Source organism: Vicugna pacos, unplaced genomic scaffold (assembly GCF_048564905.1).
Source record: "Vicugna pacos unplaced genomic scaffold, VicPac4 scaffold_109, whole genome shotgun sequence".
Lineage (NCBI taxonomy): Eukaryota > Metazoa > Chordata > Mammalia > Artiodactyla > Camelidae > Vicugna > Vicugna pacos.
Window position 1 is genome coordinate 1,075,815 of NW_027328789.1, and position 18,789 is coordinate 1,094,603.

Sequence of the window (18,789 nt, forward strand, 5' to 3'; positions counted from 1 at the left end):
TCTACCATATCTGGATGTTCTTTCATCTTTCAGCTTCTAGACTTACTTGCTCTTTTTCTTAAGCCAGGTGTATCTCATCCCCCTGCGCACACACACATGTGTACACACACACACATTCTACCGTAGGGAGTAGCGTGCACCATCCAATTCTCCCACTCCAGCTCTGGACCCACCCACTGGAGGCAGTGTCTTGCACGAATTCATTTGTAAGTTGCTTTTTAAAACTCGAGTGGTCAGGAATTAGGACTGATATCCACACCTACTAGGCAGGCCCTCAAGGACAACTTCTATGGTTAATGCCAGGTTATCTTAATGTTTGACTACCTGGGTTTCATGTCTTCCTGTGCCACCTGTGTGACCCATGATTCCCACATTTCTGTCTCCTGCTAGAATTTTTCTCTCCAACTCTGGACTCTTACAATCTTCTACTGATTTGACACCTTCAATTGAAACTCTGATATCTTAAAAGCAACATGTGTAAAAACTGAGCCCTTTGTTCTCCTACCCCCCAAACTGGTTCTTCCTGCAACCTCCCCCATTCAGTTAGTGGAAACTTAATCCATCCAGCTGCTTGGGTTAAAAAGCTTAGAGTTACTCTGACTTTCACTGACATACCACATGAATTCTGTCAATAGATCTGGTTTAACACTGCCTTTAAACCATATCCAGAACCCAGCCACTTCTCACCATGGCTCCTGCCTCGACTGCTGCTTCCCTGCCCTGAGCCACTGTCCTCTCCTCCTGCACAGCCCTTTTCAGAGGCTTCCCACCTTTCATCTCTGACCCGTTTTGACTATTCTCACCCGGCAGTCAAGTGAGCCTCGAAAACCTAAGTTAGATAGTGTCGTCCTTCTGCAGTGCCTCCCCATTTCACTCTGGGTAAAAGCCACAGTCCTTACAACGTCCTCCAAGGCCATGAAGGACCTGCACTGACCCTTCTCCGCAGCTCCAGCCGTGTCCCCATTCTGGAACATGTGAGGTGTGTGCTGCCCTTGGTGATGGTTATTCCGTCCACCTGGGACTTCTTACCTCCAAGTCTTAGTTCTAACCTCAGTCCTCAGTGTGGCCTGCTCTGGTATTTAATACAACATCACCCTCATCCCATACCCTCAACTCTCTTTACCTTGCCCTTTTTTGATTTTTCCATGGTTCCTCTTTCCTAACATGCCACCTCCTCTGCTGCTCTGTTGTGTGAATTGTCATCTCCACCCCCATCCCAGCTAGACTCCAACCAAGCTCCGTGAGGACAGGAATTTTGTTTTGTTTATTGATCTATTCCAAGTGCCTAGACTAGTCCTGGGTACATAGTAGGCAGTCAAAAATTATTTGCTGAATAAATTTAAAGACTATTTTAAAAATGAATCATCCTTTCAGGAACGGGTGAGGATCGGAAGCTGCATGAAGGAAAATGGTGCAGTAAATATTGATATTTGCCTGTTGTTCTTTGTGTGATATATATATGTGTTTTAGTCTTAATTTGGTATCCCAGTTTCTTAATTTAATAGCTGTATTAAGGTGTAATTTACAGGCCATAAAATTCACACATTATAATTGTACAAGTCAGCCATTTTATCTATTTCTAGATTTGTGCAACTTTGTCCTCATAAAGTCCCCTTGTGTCCGTCCATATGCAGTTTGCCCTCCCCTCAGTGGCACCCTGATTTTATTTCTTTTTTTTTTTTGGCAATCACATCTCAAACGGATAATTTACACAGCAGTACTAATATAGCTTTGCACTTTTTGAAATGACACACTTAAATATGAAATTAGCAGTCATTGCTGAATGTAGGTAGCAGTATCCGACATTGGTGAAAAGAATGGACTTGAGTGTCAGACTGGCTGCAGTCTTACCCAGCTCCACCATTTACCAAATTACCCAAATTATTTTCTGCCTCAAGCTCTTTATCTGTTATATGGGGGTAATAATAGCAGCTTACAGAGTTGTTGTGAGGATTAAGCAAACAGGGAAAAAAAATTTAGTATAGTGGCCTGCTTATGTTATTACCTAAGAAATGGGCTTATGTTATTACCTAAGAAATAGCCTTGCAGGTAAAGGGCAAAATTCAAATCAGTTTCTAAAGTATATGTAAAATATAATCCAGTTCCTGCCTGGTTTGTAAACACGTATGCCTACTGAAGAATTTAAAAGCAGGCTAATTTCCAACAGAAAAGATCATTTCTCAGCATTTCTTTCAAAGAGAGCTGCAAAGTCACTTTTACTAACTAAATGTTCCATGCCCAACTCTGACAGAAATTTGACAACAGGGACGTAATTATCTACATTTTTGTTAAAATGATGCTGACCATCAGGAAGTGTTCTCAATTATATTTTAGCCTTTATGTTGAGAAATACTGTGAGACTTCTTCTAAATTAATGGGTGGGGGCATTCATTGTAGCTCTTGTAGCCTGATAAGCCTGCACTAAATTATCTTTTTTTAACTTTTAATTAAAGTAATAAATTAATTTTTTGCTGGGGGGTGGTAATTAGGTTTTTATTTATTTATTTTATTTTTAGAAGAAGTACTGGGAATTGAACCCAGGCCCTTGGGCATGCTAAGAACATGATCGTCCACTTGAGCTATACCCTCCCCCCTAAATTATCTTAAATAAGGTCTTTTTCTCTGTTTTGTTAATTTATGTACAGATGCGCAAAGCAGGGTCATCAGAAGCCTCTCAATCACGAAGATGATAATAGTGAAAAACATTGCGCAGTGACAGTGAATCCTTGGCATATGAAGAAAGATTGTAAAGTCCTGAATGAATTAAGAAGGTATTGTTACATTAACATACGTGTAAGCATGGCTCTCTTACCTTTATTTTTCACTTTATAATGAAGATAATCCCCAACCGTCACGGTTGCTTTGTTTGATAGAGGCCATATCTAAACCCTTTTCTGCAAGTTTTTTAAATAAGAAAGAGCAGCTAATTTATCAGAAGTGTGAATGGTGTAATCTGGTCTGTCTAGTATGGTAGCCACGAGCCACATGTGGCTATTGTGAATTGAGATGTTCTATAAGTGGAAAATACATAATAGATTTTCAAGACTTCGTACAACAAAAATAATGTAAAATATTATTAATAAGTTTTAAAAGTGTCAATCACACTTTTGAAATGATAGTGTATTGGATATTTTGGGATAAATGTAATTATTACTGGAATTAATTTCACTTATTGCTTTTTATTTTCTAAATGGAATTACTGGAAAATTGTGACTTGCACTATGTTTCTATTGAGAGTGCTGGCTTCTAACTTATTGCAAATAATATGAAAAGAAAACTTTGATTAAAAATTTTGTAATTGAGTCGTTGATTTACATCATATTAGTTTCAGGTGTACAAAATAGAGGCTCAACATTTTCATAGATTATATTCCATTTAAAGTCACCATAAAATAATGGCTATATTTCCCTGTGCTGTATGATACAGCCCTGTAACCTATCCATTTTATACGTAGTACTTTTTACCTCTCAATCCCCTAACCCCTTCCTGCCTCCCCTCTTCTCCTTCTCCCCATTGGTAACCACAAGTCTGTTCTGTGTACCTGTGAGTCTATTTCTGTTTTATTATAGTCATTAATTTGTTTTATTTTTTAGATATACATATAAGTTAATACATAGAATATTTGTTTATCTTTCTCTGACTTATTTCACTTAGCATAATACCCTGTAGGTCCATCCATGTTATTGAAAATGGCATTATTTTATTTTTTAATGGCTGAACAGTATTCCATTTGTGTGTGTGTTCATGGTATGTATATATGTGTGTGTATATATATGTATACATGTATATATACATATATATATATATATATAATATACCACAACTTCTTTATCCAGTCATCTGTCAGTGAACATTTGGGTTGTTTCAGTGTCTTGGCTATTTTAAATAGTGCTGCTGTGAACATTGGGGTGCATGTGTCTTTTTGAATTAAATTTTTCTCCAAACATATACCCATGAATGGGATTGCTGGATCACACGGAAGTCTATTTTCATTTTTTTATGGAACCTCTCTTCTGTCCTCCATAGAGGCTGCACCAATTTACATTCCCACCAATCGAGTAGGAGGGTTCCTTTTTCCTTAAAAGGTAAAAAATTCTCTACATTTACCTACCTTCCTTTCAGTTTAGGACACAGTTTGGCAAAAACCAGATAGAATTTAATAGGAGTAAATACAGTATTTATTTTGAATGTCCATGCATTATGGATAGATATGTTATTGATGAGTTGGTTCCCTATTTTTGTAGGTGCAGATGTTTTTATAGCTTCACAGACATTTCAGTCTTGCAGAGAGGAAAATTTCTTTTTATTTTGCTGAACTTGTCCGGGTGTCTTTATCGGACTTGGTCCAGGCCTGCAGAGGTGAATACACATCCAAACCTGAACCATTTGAATGTCTGCAAGATATTAAGAGTCTAGAATATCAGATCTGGACTGTAACTCTGGTAAATGACATCAGTGACTGGACTCAAGAAAACTCCATTTGAGGACAAAACCTTTCATAAGCCAAAAAGGCTTTGAAATTGTGGCAAAGCCAGAGACTTTTGTGCACCACTTATGGCCACAAACCCATGAGGACAACCACAGGCCTTCTGGAGTGCCAAGGAAATTCCATGTGAGGAGTCCAGCACTCACAGGAATCCAACAAGTCCCTGTCTGCCAGAACACTTTCATTGCTACTGTGCTGTTTTGAGTAAATGTCTTTTCATCAGGTTCAAATTGGTTTGTTGTTATTTTTTTGCATAAAAAAACAACTTCTTGTTCCCTGGTGAAAGTAAAAGCCTAACATTTTCTGATTTCTTTTGACAGAGAAAACATGAGCCTGTGGATCTAACCTCATCTGTGATGGTCTGCAGCTGGGAGCAACCAGATCAGTGTCAGTCCCCTTGCAGCCATTGGCTGGGAGCCTGCATGTTCCTTGGAATGGTATTTGAAACATGTCACACTAGCCGTGCCTTCGCTGTGGGCTGGGAGGCGAGTCACTCAGAATCTGCATTATGGAATGTATGTTTCAGATCTACAGTTAGGAGATCTTTTTTAATAGCCAGAGAATATAGTCATAAATTTATCTATTAATGTATTTATGCAAGAACATTTTTAAAGATTTTTTTATTATAAAAAGTTTCCCCCCAAAATTGAAAATGAAAGAACAATGGAATTAAAAATCATCTGTACCTTAATTATACATAAAGAATCATAAAATCCTTCTAAACTTTTTTTGTTCAAATGAAGATATTTTTCCCTTCCAAAAAGGAAAATTATCATTTCACATTTTTTTACTTTCTCCTTTTATTATATATTCCATATCAATAAATATAATTCTTTTAAATCCCTTTTAATGGCTGTTTAACACTATATTGAACAGATATGTAAATAGTCCTAGGTTTCAGAAATTTAAAAAATTGTCATTACAATACCACTGCAAAGAATATTTTGGTGTTTCTATTTTTAGTTACTAATTTGGACTAAAAATTAACAAGTTTGCTTTTCTTCATCTAAAACATTGGTTATTTTACGAAGGAACTGTAAGGATTTTAAATAACTTTTCAGTAATTTCAACAAAGAAATTATCTTTAAGGCAAAAATGTATGATGGATTGCAAATCTATTTTTATTATATCTTCACTTTTACCAGTGTGACATATGTGTGTGTTTACACAAGTGCTTTAACTACCAGCAACGTAAGAAAAATCTGTGTACTAAAAATGTGAAAATACTTTCCCGGTTTGTGTTTTCATTCTCCCAATGTAGGTTTTGGATGACAAGCTTGTATTTGCAAAAGTACACCCCCTGTGGGAGGTGTTCTGTACATACGCTGAGATACTGCACATAATATTGCCTCTGAAGCCCAATGATCTGAAAACCCGGTCCTCAGCCTTTGATAACTTGAGATGTTTTATGAAAGTCCTCCAAGTGGATGAAAGTATCAACAACCGGAACAAGAGCTTTTCTTTGCCCTATTTGAGAAGAGCTCCGTGAATGACTTTTATATTCAGCATAGAGATACATTCTCCAATCCAACCACCAGAAACCGCATTGTAAGTCTAAACCGAGTTTAGCTGCTGTCTTGGGGGTGATTTAGAACCTGCTGTTGAATTATCAGTGATTTGGTTTGGTTGGTTTGATTTGGTTTTTAAAAGCTGCCCATAAAAAGGAAAAAAGAGAAAGAAAAGAAATATGCCTACAGATTCCTGTTAGGATAGTAAACAGTGGCTGGTTAGTTACCTTGTATAAACCACAAGCTCTCTTAGAACATTTTTAGGTTTACTTCATCCTTTCTCAGATCAAGTATCAAGTAAGGGACAGTGTTAAAAAAAATTCAGGATTAACAGGTTTGTGAGCTCCAGGATTTGCAAGGCAGCTTTCCCTCCCCATGGTGTAAGTCAAATGGCAGAATTGAAATAAAGCACCTCATGTATCCTCCGGTGTTAACAGGAAAAGGCTAATCTTCTTGACCTTGTTTCTTCCTGGGTAAAATGAAGATAATATATCAGGAGGCGGCAAGCTCATTTAAGGCAGGAAGCATGTTGTCTTGTTCACTGCTGAATCTCAGGCACTGGGAAGGCTGAGTTTAACGAGCGAATGAATGAACGAACTGTACTTCCCCCACAGTTACCATGTGGGACAGTGAGGATTAGAAGCTAAGAGCATAGACTCTAGAGGGGAGGGCACAGCTCAAGTGATGGGGCGCATGCTTAGCAAGCATAAGGTCCTGGGTTCAGCCCCCATCACGTCCTCTAAAATAGACATATAACCCTAATTACCTCCCCTCCCCCACCAGAAATACCTTATTATCTCCCCATCACCAAAAAAAAAAAAAAGAGAAGTGGCCAAGAGCGTAGACTCAAGCTGGAACACCTGTGTTGGTTTCTCGCTGTCGACCTTGTAAATGTCATTTACCCTCTGTGTCTATCAAGTTCCTCACCAATAAAATGGGGATAATTGTAGTACCCACCTCGTAGAGATGCTATGGGGATTAATGAATCTGTGTCAGTGATACAACAGCCCTGGCTTATATTAAGTACTATGCATCTGTCAGCTCTTTTCATAATTACTGACAGATGTTATTATCGACAAAAGATGTATTAGTTCTTTGAAAGAGAAATGCATGTTAGACCATTTCATTTATCACTTTCTGTAATTCAGGCTTTTCCCTCTGAAATAACATTTTATGTCTGTGCACTAGAAAGCCACAGGGCTTTCCAAATTTCATCTGTCTGGGTTCTTGTCATGATGGCAATACTGCAGATTGCTGACATTTTTTAGGGACTCCGTCTGAGATGACAGCAACCCCTCAAATTTACGAGCGCTTCTCTAACTGATAACATCTCGCTAGAAATGAAGTTTTTATAATGTAACAGCTTCAGATGCTTAATGATGCCATAAATGCAAGGATGTTATATCTAAGCTCTTTAAATAAATCTTGTCATTGAAATAAAGGAAATACTATATTATAGCCCTCTATGACTTTGTTATCTTTGCTATCTGTTTATCTGACTCTCTAAGACCAAAGAAAGCAAATACTAAGATTGATCATTACTACTGTGTGGTACACGTATTTGTGGATGAAGACAATATTGAAATGCACTGTTTAAGATATTAAAATGGACATTAAACAGCTTCTTGATGCACATGCATGAACAGAACAGGGAGCTGGGTGCAGGGAGCAGACACTGAGCTTCCTGGATTAGAGACCCAGCTTAGCAGTCCAGCCCAGCAGTCCACATGTTTCATATTTATGTCCCAGCAAAATTAGCAGTGAGAGTCTTAAATGAACTTTGGGGACACTTGCAAACAGCTGTCATGATTACTAATGTGGGACACCAGGATTCTACAGTGTTTAGTTGGCATCTGTGCATAACCAGTTCTTTTCCACTAAAGCTTCTTGTAATTGCTGGTCCCACATCCAGGTTGAGGAATCATCTCATGTGGTGTTTGGGAGGGAGGTAAGTGGAGTCAGGACCCATGTTAAGGCTGGGTGGGTAATAATCTGGTGCTAGTACAAGAGAAAGGAAAGTAGGTCAGGTGGGAAGGAGAATGACTGGATTTAAACTTTGTTTCTTGAGTAAGCTAAATATATGACATCATGTCAAGTTACTTTGTTGTTTATATTCCATTTGCTGTCACCAAATAACTACTGAATTGTGGGGACAAAAATGCCTGGGTTTTAGAATTGACCCTGCCCCTAACCTGCCAGAGTCCAGGTTCCTCTGGGTGCCCAAAGAGGGGGCTGGACCATCAGGTGTCCCTCCACTGCAGCAGTTTGGGCACTTGGGTGGCCTAGATTTTTGCTGTGGAAGACTGGCCCGGTTGTAGGACATTAAGCATCTGCAAGGTGGTCCCAGGACTGTGACATCTAAGCGTTCCTTTCCACCCACGTTTGCAAATGACCCTCAAGGGGTTAATATTAATCCTGGGTGAGAATTATGAAAAATTATATGGTACCTCCATCCCTCCTGGCAAGTGAGGGCCCCTTATTTACAAATGACCATGAAGTATTAGCACCAGATTTTATCAACAGAACATGTGAACATTTTGTGACAGTGACACTCACCTGTTTGCTTCTGATTCCCAGTGCCACTTCAACCTCCATCAGAGGACTTCAGCTGCCCCAGAGATCAGGGCCTTCTGTACAGGGAATGGGCTCCTCCTCGAAGCACAGACAAGCAGCAGCCCTTAGGTCTCATCAGGTGAGCTGTTGTGGAGAGCACTCCAGTGGGAAGGGCTCAGGGTTGTCCTCATGGCATCTGAGTGTGACAGTCCTCCAAGAGTGTTAACAACCAGGAAGCTCACAGGAGCTCTGAACTTCGTTGCCCCAAGTTTTTACTGCAGGCTTTATTACAAAGCCATGATTTATTGGGTCACTACCGACATGGCTAACCCAAACCCTAACTGTAAGTCAAACCTTTCCTTAGCCCTAAACTTTGAGCCCCTTCCTCTCCTGGTGGCCACTCACTTGTCACAAAGCTTAAAGCCCCACTCCTCTAACCACATGGTTGGTGTCTCTGGCTGGCCAGTCCCCATCCTGAGTCATCTCATGAACACAAGCCATCCAAGGTTCCACCATGAATAGCATAGACACTCCTATCTTGGGAAATTTGGAAGCTTTAGCGGTTGCTGCCTAGGAACTGGGAAAAAAGACCTACCAAATTCTTCATTAAATAGGAGTAAATGTTATATTTCATTTAAATTATAAAATAAGAGAGAAATTCTCACTGCTTTTCTGTATCTGCTGTTCGACACCGTTTCACTACACCACGTGATTGTAATGTCGTGCTCAGCATGTGTCTTCTCAGAGCACCAGTGCCGGCTGCTCCCCGGGAGCTTATGCTGTTTGGGCAAGGCTGCTGGGGGGATACAGGCCAAGGACAACCGAGAAAACAAAAATAATCGGGCAAATAAGGAAACAATGTCAGATTGAAATGAAGAAATAACACAGTGTTGAGATTGGAGTCTTGGGGGGAAGTGAGTTAAGAAAGTTATCTTTGAGTAGGTTACATGTGAGCTGAGATGGTGAAAAGGAGGCTGGAATTTGAAGATCTGGGAAAAGTCACCCATGGAATAGAGGCAGCTTGTCTATTGGCCCTGAGGCACAAATGTGCTCAGCAGGTTTGAGGAGATACTGGAGCCAGCGCTGGTGAGAGTGATGAGACGCGAGGTTTAGAAGGGCATCAGGAGCACAGAAAGGAGTGTAGACTCTAAGCGCAGTGAGAAGCAGTCATGATAGCTTAAGCACTAAAGTAATTTTCTCTCACTCACATTTTGCAAAGATAATGTGGAGAATGTATAGCAGGGACTCAGGAAGCAGGGAGGCCAGGTAGGAAGCTCTTGGATTGGGCCAGATGAGAGATGGTGGGAGCCAATGAGGAATGCGTTTGGGGAGTGGGGCTGACAGGATGCAGTTATGGGCTGGCTGTGGATGGTTAGGAGAAGAGGAGGGTCAAGGTAGCCCCAGGTCGGTCTGGAGCCAGGTGTCTGTTCTTTCTTTTCTCAGTGCCCCATGCAGTTGCCCATCTACTTGGGCAAACCTCTTAACCTTCAAAGTGAGGGTTTTAAAACACTGAAGTCTATTTGTTGTTTCACATTTTATGGAAAGATTCAAACATGTACAGAAATAGAGAGAACAGTACAGCCAGCCTGCCTGTATCAGTCACCCAGCTCCAGAATTATAAACTCAGAGTCACTGTTGTTGCATCTTTCATCTCCATCTCCTCCCCTCCCCCACTATGGGGTCATTTTGAAGACAATCCTACATAGCTTAACCTTTCATTAGTGAAATGACAAGGTCTCTTTCAAATAAAATTGGAATATTCCTTTTTTTTAGGGTTACAAAATAATTCCCTGCTTGTCACAAAAATACACTTTTAAGTAGTTTTGGGGTTGAAATCAAGATCCAGACAAGATTCAGACATTGCAGCTAGCATATCTCTCAAGTGTGTTCTAATCTATAATTTTCCTGTTTCTCATTTTCCTTGAAATTGCTGAGGGGTTTCTCTATTTCCTGTTTGGCTGATTTCATTCTCCCCTATGGTGTTAGACTTGTTTCTCCATCCTATGTATTGGCTTTAGCTAAGTGATTTAATCCTCCCCTAAAAGCTTGGTCTGATTGAGGTTCAACTTTGTGCAAAAATATTTTTTATGTGAAGTTTTGTACTCCTGTCATAAGGTACATAATATTACAGTTGACTCTCTTTTTTGTGATGACAGCAGCCAAAAATGATTGTCACCCGGGATCATTATTTCATAAGGAATTTTATTTCATGTGGTCATACTCTAATTTCCTCCCTCAATTATCAGCAGGATCAGTCACGAAGAGGCACTTTCTCCTTAACCCGGGTTATCCTTTAGAACACAGTTTTAAAGGAGGATATTTGTTAATATGTAAATATTTAAAATTGATAATTTTTTTTTCTTTTTAATTTTTTTTTCTAATGGAGGTACTGAAGATTGAATCTAGGACCTTATGCATGCTGAGCACACACTCTGCCACTGAGTGTACCCAATCCCAGTTGAGATTCATATTTATTTGATATCTTCCTTCTGTTATTTTTGTTTTGTGTTATACAGAATTTGAAGGCAGGGCAATGGGTTTGACCGCTTTTTAATCATTCTTTATGGGCTTTTGGGGTTTGTGTGTGTGTGTTTGTGTTTGTAAAGAAAACAATTTTCCCACTATTTTAAGTATGTATTGCTAAGGCAATTATGTTGATCTTTTCCCTGCTCCTGGTCCATGTATTCCCTTGTTACTTCCCACTAGTGGCCCCTTGAGCTCTGTGACAAGACTAGCATGTCGTTAATCCATGTGGAAGGAGATCTGAAGAGATTTATTCAAGGAGATGAAATTTGTAGACAATGTATTGGAAAGTATTGTGAAAGTTGTTCGTTAAGAGAAGGTCTGAGGTTGAATTGTTAAGTGCACGGAAATCTAAGCTATGAACTACCAAGACAATTATTAACTTCAGGAAAACAAAGTAGGGAAGAAAAGGTAAGACTAGCACAAATTGCTACAGCTTTGAATAGTCTGTACAGAGTAATAATAATGTAAAGCAAGGATACTGAGCTGATGAAAATTATAATGTAACTGTATTAAAAGGTTGGAAGAAAGAAGGTTTGGGTATGTAGATGAGATGGGGTTTGAAAGAGATCTGAACCCTCATTTTCCAAAATAGAAAGTTAAATAGGTGATACATAAAGCTGAAAAAGTTATTAGGCTGTGTTACAAGGATATTAGTCAGAGAAAGGGAGTAAGTATTCCAAGAGTCAGCAGTAGGAGCTGAACGTGGTTGTTTCTGGCCAGGAAATGGGGCAGTTGTTGGGAACTGCTCCTTTTTACAATCGGTGTTCGAGAACTGTTTGACTCTTTATTGAATGTATGGCATTAGTTTGATAAAAAGAAATCAAAGCTGAATTTTGAAAAATTTATGTTAAGAATTGGGGTGCTTTTGCAGAGAGAGATAACAATCAGCAAAACTACATTTGAAGGGATCCTCATTATTCCTTGCATTTCAGCAAGGACTAGGAGGCAGACATCTGTTTAAGGTTCAAAAATTCTGTCTGACCTTCCTGCCGACTTGTAACCTTTGGAAGTAATGAACTCCCCGTCACTGTAAATATCCAGGCAGAGGCTGCCTGACCAGCTCTCTAACTGTAGCAGGGTGTGTTTACCATTGGGCAGTTAGAGCAGGCAACTTCTAACATTCTTTCAGTTTTGAATTTGGCATTTTCAGGATGGATAGTTGATAAGAATGTATTACAAAAAGCTTAACAAGAAAGTCCAAGACATCTCAAACCCATTGCCAGGGTTTTCTCTGCCAGACACCATCCTAAGCCTGCCACCAGTGAGGCAGGCCACAAAGCCCAGTCACATAAGAATGAACACACTTTGTCGCTCCTATCTGATTTGGCATCAGTCTCAGCCCTTTTCCCCATGGAATGGTCCACGCCCATGTCTCTGACGATGGAGCTGGTCTCACAGCAGCTCTATGAGCACTGGTCCAGCCCAAGGGATTCCTGCGTGAAGTTTTCCAGGATTCCAGGCTATTCTCAGAGCTGAGTCCCCCTTAGGCTAAGCCCACGGAACTCATCTTAGCTCCAGACTGAGCCGGAAGCCTCAGAGAGAACTCAGAGCTGAGGAAATCCACAGGTTTTACCCAGCACTGCCGAATCATCAGTGAGCCAGTTGAGGGAAGGATCAGCAACAGCAAGACACACCTGAGCTGCCGTCTCATTGTTCCACCTCATCCCTAAACCCTCTGTGTCTGCCTGTCTGTGTCGGTCTCCCTTTTAGGATCAGCCTGGCACCACTTCATGCCCTGCCTCCTTTCTTCTAATCTTGCCTCCCTGGCCTGTTCCATCTACTCCAGATTAACTGAGAAAAGGTTTTAAAACCTAGGAACAACAGACGTGCTAGATACAAAGAATACAGGGCAATGTCTTCCTCAGCCACATCCCTCCTGCCCTCTCCCATTCCCTCAATGTCAATGAGTTTTATAAATATTTTGTCAGACAGACATTGCACTCGCAGTTGTTATCATTATCAGCCATTTCCTTATTATCTGTGGTTTATGATGCATTTGCTCCAGGGACTTTCCCGAGATAAGGCAGGAGCAGATGACTGAGCCACTTGTTGATGTCCACTTGTGTCACGCCTGTTAAGAATGATTTTTGGGGGGATTTGTTGAATGTGCCAGACTGTCCAGTGAGTGGTGATGATCCCCTGCATCTGCTCTCGAGTTGGCCTCATCCCCTCCTTTGCTCTGTTCTCATTTATCTCTCTTCAGCAGGTGAGCCAGTGATCTGTACTTCTATGATACATAAAACACTTCTTATTTCATGGTAGAATTTGGGGGCTGCTATGAAAACGGATATGTTTTAAGAGTGAATTGAGTCGGAGGTTTAAACTTAAAGCCCCCTTGATTTAGAATCAGAAATTAATATGATGGAGGGAGGGTATAGCTCAGTGGTAGAGTGCATGTCTAGCATGCATGAGGTCCTGGGTTCAATCCCCAATGCCTCCATTTAAAAACAAATAAATAAACCTAATTATGCCCCCCAAAAAAGAAAAAATAAATTAACATGAGGATGAAGCTACAGAGTGATTATTTGTGTCTTCTGAAACTTCCTTCTGTCTTTCTGCAGGAAATTCTAAGGAGAGAAGTTCGGAATCTACTTTGCTTGGCTGGGCTATTACACTCAGATGCTCCTCCTGGCAGCAGTCGTGAGGGTGACTTGCTTTCTGTGTGGATATTTTAATCAAAATAACTGTACCTGTGGGTAACTTGTCTTTATTCCTTCTTACCGTGCTTACTTAACTTAGAATGACATTCTCCAGGAGCATCCATGTTGCTGCAAATGGCCCTATATTGTCAGTTTATATGGCTGAGTAGTATTCCATTGTATAAATATACCACTTCTTTAGCCAGTCATCCGCTGATGGACATTTAGGCTATATCCATGTCTTGGCTACTGTAAATAGTGCTGCTATGAACATTGGGATGCAGGTGTCATCCTGAAGTAGGGTTCCTTCAGGATACATGCCCAGGAGCAGGATTCATAGGTCATATGGCAAGTCTATTCCTAGACATTTGAGGGAACTCAATACTCTTTTCCACAGTGGCTGCACCAAACTGCATTCCCACCAGAAGTGTAGGAGGTTCCCCTTTCTCCACAGCCTCTCTAGCATTTGTCATTTGTGGATTTTTGAATGATGGCCATTATGACTGGTTTGAGGTGATACCTCATTGTTGTTTTGATTTGCATTTCTCTGATAATTAGTGACATTGAGCATTTTTTCATGTGCCCATTGATCATTTGTATGTCTTCCTTGGTGAATTGCTTGTTTAGGTCTTCTGCCCATTTTTGGTTTAGGTTATTTGGTTGTTTCTTATTAAGTCATTTGAGCTGCTTATATATTCTGGAGATCAAGCCTTTGTCAGTTTCATTTGCAAAAATTTTCTCCCATTCTGTAGGTTGTCTTTTTTTTACATATGGTGTCCTTTGCTGTGCAGAAGCTTGTAAGTTTCTTTAGGTCCCATTTGTTTATTCTTGCTTTTATTTCTATTGCTTGGGTAGACTGCCCTAAGGGAACATTTCTGAGATGTATGTCAGATATTTTGCCTGTATTTTCTTCTAGGAGGTTTATTGTATCTTGTCTTATGTTTATCTTGCTGAAGAGACTGTCTTTATTCCATTGTATATTCTTCCCTCCTTTGTCGAAGATTAGTTGACCAAAAGTTTGTGGGTTCATTTCTGGGCTCTCTATTCTGTTCCATTGGTCTATATGTATGTTTTTGTACCAATACCATGCTGTCTTGATGACTGTAACTCTATAGTATTGTCTGAAGTCTGGGAGAGTTATTCCTCCAGGCTCTTTCTTTTTTTTCTTCAGTAATACCCTGGAATTTCTATGTCTTTGATGGTTCCATATAAATTTTATTGTGATTTGTTCTAGTTCTATGAAATATGTCTTGAGTAATTTTACAGGGATTGCATTAAATCTGTATATTGCCCTGGGCAGTGTGACCATTTTAACAATATTGGTTCTTGCAATCCAAGAGCATGGGATACCTTTCCATTTTTTAAAGTCTTCTTCAATTACCTTCACCAATGGTTTATAGTTTTCTGTGTATAATTCTCTCACCTCTGTGGTTAGATTTATTCCTAGAAATTTTATTACTTTGGGTGCTATTTTAAAGTGTTTTATTTCTTTACTTCCTTTTTCTGTTGATTCATCATTAGTGTAAAGAAATGCAACTGATTTTTGAACATTAATCTTGTAACCTGCTACCTTGCTAAATTCTTCGATCAGCTCTAGTAGTTTTGGTGTGGACCTTTTAGGGTTTTCTATATATAGTGTCGTGTCATCTGCATGTAGTGACACTTTTACCTCTTCTTTTCCAATTTAGACCCCTTTTACTTCTCTTACTTGCCTGATTGCTATGGTCAGGACTTCCAAGCCTATGTTGAATAGGAGTGGTGATAGTGGCATCCTTGTCTTGTCCCAGAATTTAGTGAGAAGCTTTTGAGGTTTTCACCATTTAGTGCTATGCTGGCTGTAGGTTTGTCATATATAGCTTTCATGATGTTGAGTTATGTTCCCTCAATACCCACTTTGGTGAGAATTTTTATCATAAATGGGTGTTGAATTTTATCAAAAGCTTTTATGCATCTATTGAGATGATCATGTGGTTTTAGTCCTTTCTCTTGTTGATGTGAAGTATTACATTGATTGATTTGTATATGTTAAACCACCTTTGTGTCCCTGAGATGAACCCCATTTGAGCATGTTGTATAATCTTTTTTATGTGCTGTGGAATTCTATTTGCTAGTATTTTGGTAAGGACTTTTTTGCATCTGTGTTCATCAGTGATATTGGTCTGTAATTCCCTTTATTGGTGGTGTCTTTGCCTGGTTTTGGTATCAGGGTGATTGTGGCTTCATAGAATGAGTTTGGGAATATTCCTTCTTTTCAGTCTTCTGGAAGAGTTTGAGAAGGACTGGTAGGAGTACTTCTTTGTATGTGTGGCAGAATTCCCTGGTGAAGCTGTCCAGTTCTGGATTTTATTTGTAGGGATTCTTTTTTTATTGTTAATTCGATTTCATTCCTAGTGATCGGTTTGTTCAAGTGGTCAGTTTCTTCTTGATTCAGTTTTAGTGGACTGTATGTTTCCAGAAACTTGTCCATCTCCTCTAGGTTATCCCTTTTTTTATGTAGTTTTTCATGATATTCTCATATGATATTCTATATTTCTATGTTATTTGTTGTAATTTCTCCATTTTCCTTTCTTATTTTGCAAATTTGTGCTCTCTCTTTTTTCTTCTTTGTGAGTTTGGCCAGAGGTTCTCGATTTTATTTACTCTTTCAAAAAATTGCTTTTGGTTTGATTGATTATTTTCTCTATTACTTTTAATCTCTATTTTATTTATTTCCTCCCAGATCTTAATTATTTCCTTCCTTCTGCTGACTTTTGGGTGTTTTTACTCTTCAGTTTCTAGTTCTTTTAACTGGTGGGTTAGATGTTTTTATGATATTGTTCTTCTTTTTTGAGGAAGGCCTGTATCACTCTAAACTTTCCTCTTAGCACTGCTTTTGCTTTGTCCCATAAGTTTTTTGTGGTTGTTTTCATTTTCATTTGTCTCAAGGTATTCCTTAATTTCAACTTTGATTTCATCATTGACCCATTTTTTTTTTAATACCATGTTGTTTAATCTCTATGCTTTCCTTTTTTTTTATGCTTTGTTTCTCTGAAGTTGTTTTCTAGTTTCAATGGCATTGTGGTCAGTAAAGATGCTTGAGATAATTTCTATCTTCTTAAAATTTTTGAGGCTTCTTTTGTGACCAAGTACATGATGAATCCTAGAAAATGTTCCACGCACACTTGAAAAGAATGTATATCCTAATTTGGGGGGTTGTAATGCTCTGAAAATATCCACTAAATCTAATTTTTCTAATGTATCATTTCATTTCTCTGTTGCCTTATTTATTTTTTGTGTGGAAGATCTGTCTAGTGATGTTAAAGTGGTGTTAAAACTTCTGACAATGATTGTATTCCCATCAATTTCCCCATTTATCTCTGTTAGTAGTTGTTTTATGTACTTAGGTGCTCATGTTGGATGCATATATATTAATGATTATAATATCCTCATCTTGTTTTGCTCCTTTAATCATTATAAAATGCCTTTATATATCTTTCTTTATGGCCCTTGTTTTAAAGTCTATTTTGTCTGAAATCAGAACTGCTACACCTGCTTTTTTGGAGTTTCCATTTGCATGGAATATCCTTTTCCGTCCATTCACTCTCAATCTATATGTGTCCTTCTCCCTAAAGTGTGTCTCTTGTATGCAGTTTATTGAAGTTTCTTGCTTTATTATCCAGTCTGCCACTCTGTCTTTTGACTGGAGCATTTAGTCCATTATCATTTAGAGTAATTAATGATAAATGAGTGTTTATTGCTATTTGAACTTATATTTGCAGTTGATTTCATATTTCTTCTTTGTTCCTTTCTTCTTCCTTTTGTGGTATGGTAATTTTCCTTTGTGTTATCTTGGATTGTATTTAGTTTTTGTTACTCACTTGTAAGTTTTTGGCTTGTGGTTACACTTTTTTGTAAGTCTGTTAACCAATTACTGTGACTGTGTGTACTAAACAGATAGTAATGTAATCTCAAACCCATCCTACCGAGAACAAAAAATTTAAGAAAAAAGAAGAAAAAAAAGATACTCTATATTTTCTTGCTTCCCTCTCCCACTCAATGATTTAGATGTCTTCTTTTACAATTTCATGTTTATTCTATTTGTAATTCATGGTAGTATCATCTTTCCAGTTATAAGCTCTCATTTCTGTATCATCCTGCTTCTTTTTTATTTAGAGTGTACCTTACAATATTTCTTTTAGCATGGGTTTAGTGTTGCTAAAGTCTTTTAGTTTTTCTTCTCTGTGAAATTCATTACCTCTCCCTCTGTTCTAAAGGATAGCCTTGCTGCAGAAAGTATCCTAGGCTGCATCTGTTTTTTCATTCAGGACTTTGAATACATATTTCCACTCCCTTCTGGCCTGTAGTGTTTCTGTAGAGAAATCAGCTGAGAGCCATCTCTTGTAACTCACTCTTTGTTTTTCTCTTGCTGCCTTTAGGATCATTTCTTTATCCTTCAGTCTGGCCATCTTGATTTTGTTGTCCTGGTGTGAGTCTCTTTAGGCTCTTCCTGTTTGGGAACCTCTGAGCCTCCTGTACTTGGGTGTCTGATTCTTTCTTTATGTTTGGGAATTTTTCAGTTATGATTTCTTTAAATACCTTCTCCATCCCCTTTGTTCTTTCTTCCCCTTCTGGAACTCTTATGATGCATAGATTGGCATGCTTTATATTATCCCATAGGTTCCTTATATTGTTTTCATTGTGTTTTATTTTTTTCTCTCAACTGTTCTGATTGTGTGCTTTCTGTTGTCCTGTCTTCTAGGTCACTTATTCGTTCCTCTGCATTATCTAGCCTGCGTTGTACTGCCTTTAGGTCAGATCTCATTTCAGCCAATGAATTTACCAATTCTACTTGGCTCTTCTTTATAGCTACTATTTTGTTTTTGACATATTTTATGTCTCTAAACACTATCTCTTTTAATTCCTTCAGTAATTCGATCACTTCTTTTTAGAAATCTTGATCTAATAGGCCATTAATATCTATTTCATTGATCGTTCTTTCAGGGGATTTCTCTTTCTCTTTTAATTGGGAATACTTCCTCTGCTTCTTCAACTGCTCATATCTCTCTGGCACTGTGGCTTAAGGAGTATCAGTTATCTA

The 18,789-nt window shown here is 38.8% G+C and overlaps 1 protein-coding gene and 1 long non-coding RNA gene across 2 annotated transcripts in view; one reads left to right on the top strand and one right to left on the bottom strand.

Annotated features, from left to right (window-relative positions):
- Positions 1-18,789, bottom strand: part of LOC140694894 (trafficking protein particle complex subunit 9-like) — a 410,228-nt gene that overhangs the window by 187,283 nt on the left and 204,156 nt on the right. The gene's annotated exons all lie outside the window — the stretch shown is intronic.
- LOC140694893 (uncharacterized) lies at positions 2,646-6,023 on the top strand. The gene is made up of 4 exons (XR_012070561.1): positions 2,646-2,771; positions 4,027-4,085; positions 4,807-5,001; positions 5,748-6,023. It is a non-coding gene; the product is annotated as an uncharacterized lncRNA (long non-coding RNA).